Genomic DNA, 6018 nt, shown 5'->3' with positions numbered 1-6018 from the left:
TTTTGTAATTATTGCTAGACTTATTATTTGACAATGCTTATAAATGTAATTTAGGATCCGCGAAAGTGCGAGCTGGCAGTGGATGTAATTGAAAACAAGGTAGCTTTTGGTATGGTATTCTCCGAGGATGGAATGTATACGTTAGTACATAGAGTGCCTCTTGAGCCCGGATATGCTCGTGTCCAGGTAGACGGAACCATCAAGGAAGACGCCCTAGTTCCGGTACCAATAGCTGGTGAAATAGAGACAGTCCGCCAAGCGGTTAGCCCCCTTGTAGCATGGCCTAAAAATTTGATCATCTTCAGTCCCCCCACTACTGAGGTATTTTCTTAAAAATCAGAGAATTATAAATGCATTTTCTAAAAACTGTTAAGGTTTATGGAATACTTGTTTATTTTTTTATTTGTTTGTAGAAAAAGAAGGAAGTGAAGCCAAGGAAAACAAAGATTGTCAATGCGTATCAGAAACTGTCGGCTGAGATGAAGAGTGTGAAACCTACTAACAATGTTCCTTGAAGGTTTATGTTGTTGTACAGACATGCCATGGTCATATTGAAAGAAAGTGGAGACTCGATACAAATACCTGAAAGAGATGTGTCCTAAGTCCAATCATGTATGATGATTTAGGAATAACTTTTATGTAATCTGTTTTGATTTCATTGATATTAATAAAAGACTTGTTTTGGTTTTATTGCGGGCTTTATCTATTTAAGTGTTTAAATAAGATATACCATAGTTTAGAGTAAAGCTTTTTATGGATTATGATGAGATCATAATAATGAGACCTAAAAGATGATAACTCTAAACTTAAATATTTCCTGGTCGTAGGATTACTAACTGGTAATTAGTAATCCACAAAGATCGGTACATACTATGCTTGCTTCATTATGAAGGATGTCTGTTCTCATAGACATTTGTGTGGTGACACTATAGCTAGTATGTAGGTGCTTATTATAGAATAAGTTCACTGAACATGACTCACACAGCTGAACAACTGATGGAGTTCACTCACGTGTCAGCAGTTGTTCACATAGTGATAGTTGTACAAGTATCCTTAGACTTGAGGTCATCATAGTCATCTTGTATACACTGAACTATGCTTTGGTTTAGTTCTTAGTCTCCAGGGACAATTATAAGGGATCTACTGGGTATAGGAATTTGTACACGAAGATAGTGTATGATCAATAAAATATCTACCCCTTCCAGTGAAGGAAGAGAATGTTCAATGCTGATCCACTTATGCTAGTTCAGGAATCTCTGGCCAAAGTGAATGAAATTAGAAAGGAGTTTCTAATTTACATTAAATAGAACTAAGCATAGTGAATGGGAAAGCAAATGATTAAATAAGATAGGCTTGACACAAGTTCCATACCTTGTATTTAATCGTGACATTGCAGGGTAGAAGGAATTGATTGTACGGTAACTACTCACTGAATAGGTTCTTGGTATTCTAAGCAGTGAATTCGTATTATCCGGATAGTCGCGATATGCTGAGAAGTATCCCTCACGATGTAGAATAAATATGATTAATTTATTAATTAATCATATTTAATGAATTAGAGAATTTATATAAATAATGATAAAATAATTTTATTATTATTTATTTTTACTACCGACTTAATATTGAACCTACAGGGTCACACCATAAAAGAGAATGATTTAATGGTGGAGGAATTAATTAATAATGGCTGGTAATTATTTATTTGTGAAATAAATAATTAATTAGCAGATTTAATAATTGATTAAATGAGATTTAATTAATTCTTAATATTATTAATTAGGAATTTAATTTTGGAAATTAAATCAAGTGAGAGAATTATTTTTCTAAAATGTTTAGAAAAGGGATTAATGATTAAAAGGTGTTTTAATTACTAGTTAATTGGTTAATAAGAATAATCAATTAAAGGGTTAATAATAATAATATTTTATGGAAAATTTTCAGCTGAAAATTTTGCCTATAAATATACTATTATAAACCCTATTTGCCTCAACCCCAAATAATTAACCCTAATTCTAAAGTAGAACAAGAGGGAGGCAACTAATTCTCTCAACCTCTTCCTCCTCCATCACATTGTACTCTTGGTGGATACCGGTGGAGTGCTTCACACTTGAGGAGCAACTGCTAGGGATTTCCGTTCATCGCTCTTGGATCGCTATTAAAGGCCTCCATCTTTCCATTAACGTAAAGCTTCTTAAGGTAAACATACTGAACTACGAATTAAATATTATTTTTCGCATGGATCCTAAGTAGGGTTTCAGTTTTTTTTAAGATTTAAATTTACGTTTTCGTTGCGTTTATGTGCTAAAAACCCTTCAATGGCATCAGAGCTACTTGTGAAAAGTTTTTAATTTGTTTATGTGTTTAACTGTTTTCAATATATGAGCATGTACGTGATTCACCATGATTTGATGTTGATATAATATGCTTATATATGTATGGTTTTGAATATATGATATTCATGTGAGTTGTATAATCATAAGATCATTATGTAATCTGTATATATACTGATTTATACATGATTTATGCTTGTTCTAATTATGAGAATTATATTAGATACGGATTCTGAATTGGTTGCTGCAGATTTGCTGAAACCTGGGTCTGGTGTCCGATTTACGCAAACGAATACGCTATTCCATAATTAAACGACCGTCTGAACAAAACTGATAGCTAAAGCTATCAACGACTCGTCTGTAAGGTGTTTGACGTCGTTTACTGGCCGTAAACAGTGATTCTTGTTTTTCTGATTTGATTCTGATTTTTCTAATTTTTGTCATATTTTTTTTTTATTAGATCATGGATAATATGATATGTTAATATCAGATTATGTGTTTTAACATGCTTTTATATGTTGTATGAGCATGGTGGATGGTTATGGCCTTTCGACCTTAGTGTAATGGTTTTGGTTTTGGTTTTAAATACGACTTGCATGTCGTCAAACTTTGTAATCATAAATCTCGAATGTAACTCGAGTTATTCTTGTAAGTTCATTAGATTAGTTTTACTTTCAATCTATGTAATGTAATTGAAGACCCAAGAAGGCTATCCAATGGAGGTGATACAAAGAAGAAGACAAGGCATACAAGAAGTCTAAACAAAGAAGAAGACTTATGTAATAAGTAGTTGTATTTATTTCCATCACCATATTAGATTGACCTTGATCTTTATCATGAGCTTGATAAAGATCACAAAGGATGGGGCCATAACCAAACATATTTACTTTATTGCACTTTACATTTACTTGTTTATTTAATTTATATATGAGATATATGCCTATGTTTACCATGCGATGATAGATTTAGGTGAACTTAAATCAATATAAGGCGTGCTCTAGAAAATCTAGAATAAGAATCATTTCTTGCCTTAACAATAATATTATGAATACAATCATGAGATTCTTGTGTTTATGAAACACGTAATTAAATATGAATTTTCAATATTGAGAGAAAGGATGATTCTGTCAAAAGCAGATTTCTATCTGTAAGAAAGGGGTATTAAGTGACGCCTCTTGACAATGTTCCCCCCGATCTGGGAATCATCTGATTATCGATTATTGATTTGAAATATTTAATTTAAAAGGAAAAAACTCTTTATAATATGATTATGATTGTAACATAATATAATCCCTCTAAAAGTAGTAATTGGCCAATGACACAACGGGCTTGTGTCGGTCATAGCCTTCCAACATGGTAGAAAGTGGTTCTTATTTTTAAATCATTGTCGTTTCATGCTACAGCTGAGGGCTTTGATTTCGAAATAAGAAATACTTGTCTATTACATAGAGATGTGTACATTGAATTAGAATCTAAAGGTCGTTATGTGCTACAGCCGTGGGACGTTGGAGACTGATTCAATTGTACGAAATATTGGGTTAGACTTGACTTAGAATATGGAGTTTGTCGTGCTACAGCCGTGACTCAATTATTCAAGAGGCTAAAGTTTTATTAGGGAATAACATAAGATGTAATTGACAAGAGTTTTCTGCCTATTGAACATCACATGACGTTTCGTGCTACAGCCGAGGTTGTGTGATGGAATGTAGGATCCCTATTCCCACTAGCATTATGAATGCTTAATTTTAACTTAGGGGTTGTATAAATTAGATAAACTAGTGGGAGCCACTTATGAATAAAGACCCGATTCATATAGTGTCTTGAAATGAAATTAAATATTTGCTAAGTGTTGTTATGTGTTCATCAGTTACAGATTTACTATATTCGTTATGTCTTCTGCACTATCACTCCGTAGTATACTAGATGCTCACAAGTTGACTGGTCCTAATTTTGCTGACTGGCTTCGAAACTTGAGAATTGTTCTCAGGGTTGAGAAGCTGGAATATGTGCTTGACTCACCTAAGCCTACTGAACCTGCTAGCGATGCTCATAATGATGAACATGTTATGTATCGTAAGTGGATAGATGATGTAAATGTTGCTCAATGCATCATGCTAGCTTCCATGAACATTGAGCTACAGAAGCAACATGAGCATATGGATGCTCACACTATCCTTATGCATCTACAAGAGTTGTATGATGTGGCAATTAGGACAGCTCGATATGAGATATCGAAGGAACTGTTCGGTTGTAGGATGTCTGAGGGATCATCTGTGAATGACCATGTACTTAAGATGATCAATTTGATTGAAGGTCTTGGACAAGTTGGTTTTGCCATGGATGGGGAGCTGAGCCAAGACTTGGTCTTGAAATCACTTCTGAGTTCGTTCTCGCAGTTTGTTGTGAACTTTCACATGAATAAGCTGGATGTCAGCCTGCCTAAACTCCACAACATGTTGAAGACTGCAGAATCGAATTTTCCCCCTAAGAAGAGTTCTGTTCTTCTAATTGATGAAGGTTCCAATCCTAAGAAAAGGAAGAAGAACCCTTCCAAGAAGAAGAAAGTAGGTAAGAAAAAGCCGGTTCCACCAAAAGCTGAAGACCCCAAGAGCAAAGTTGTTTGCTTTCACTGTAACAAGGTGGGTACTGAAAGAGGAACTGCAAGGTTTACCTTGCAGAATTGAAGAAGAAGGGTAGTGAGACTACCGCTTCTGATTCAGGTATGTTCATGATCGAAGTTAATATGTCACTAAGTCAAATTTCTACTTGGGTATTAGATACCGCCTGTGGTTCTCATATTTGTAATTCGTTGCAGGGACTAAGGAGAAGTAGGACTCTTGAAGAAGAGGAGGTGATTCTACGGATGGGAAATGGAGCAAGAGTTGCTGCTGAAGCTGTAGGATCATTTCATTTACATATGCTTACGGGCAAGACTATTGTTCTAAATAATTGTTATTTTGTTCCCTCGATTGTGAGGAATATTATTTCCATTCCATGTTAGACATGGCTGGATTTTCATTTGTTATTCAGAATAATAAATGTTCAATTCTTAGAGATAACGTTCTTTATGAAAGTGATATTTTAAACAATGTTCTGTATGTATGTGACGTAGAGAATAATTTACTACAAATTGAACATACTAATAAAAGAAAAAGGGATGATGAAAATCTCACTTTCTTGTGGCACTGCGGACTTGGTCATATTAGTGAAAATGGACTGCGGACATTGCATAAGGAAGGGTTACTTGACCCCTTTGATTTTGAATCATATCCTACATGCGAGTCTTGTCTATTGGGTAAAATGACCAAATCTCCATTTAGTGGACATGGAGAGAGGGTTGCAGATTTGCTAGGATTGGTACACACAGATGTATGTGGACCAATGTCTACGCAAGCCATGGGTGGACTTTCATACTTCATTGCTTTCATAGATGATCGATCTAGATTCAGATATGTGTATTTGATGAAACACAAGTCTGAAGCCTTTGAAAAGTTCAAATAATATAAGTATGAAGTGGAAAAACAAACCAAACATAGTATTATAACTCTTCGATCAGATCGAGGTGGTGAATACTTGAATGGAGATTTCTAGCTTATCTCAAAGAAAATGGTATAGTCTCCCAATGGACTCCTCCATATACTCCACAGTTGAATGGGGTATCTGAAAGGAGAAATCGAATTTTGTTAGA

Source organism: Apium graveolens, chromosome 8 (genome assembly GCF_009905375.1).
Source record: "Apium graveolens cultivar Ventura chromosome 8, ASM990537v1, whole genome shotgun sequence".
NCBI classification, from domain to species: Eukaryota; Viridiplantae; Streptophyta; class Magnoliopsida; order Apiales; family Apiaceae; genus Apium; species Apium graveolens.
This window is presented reverse-complemented; position numbering follows the sequence as displayed.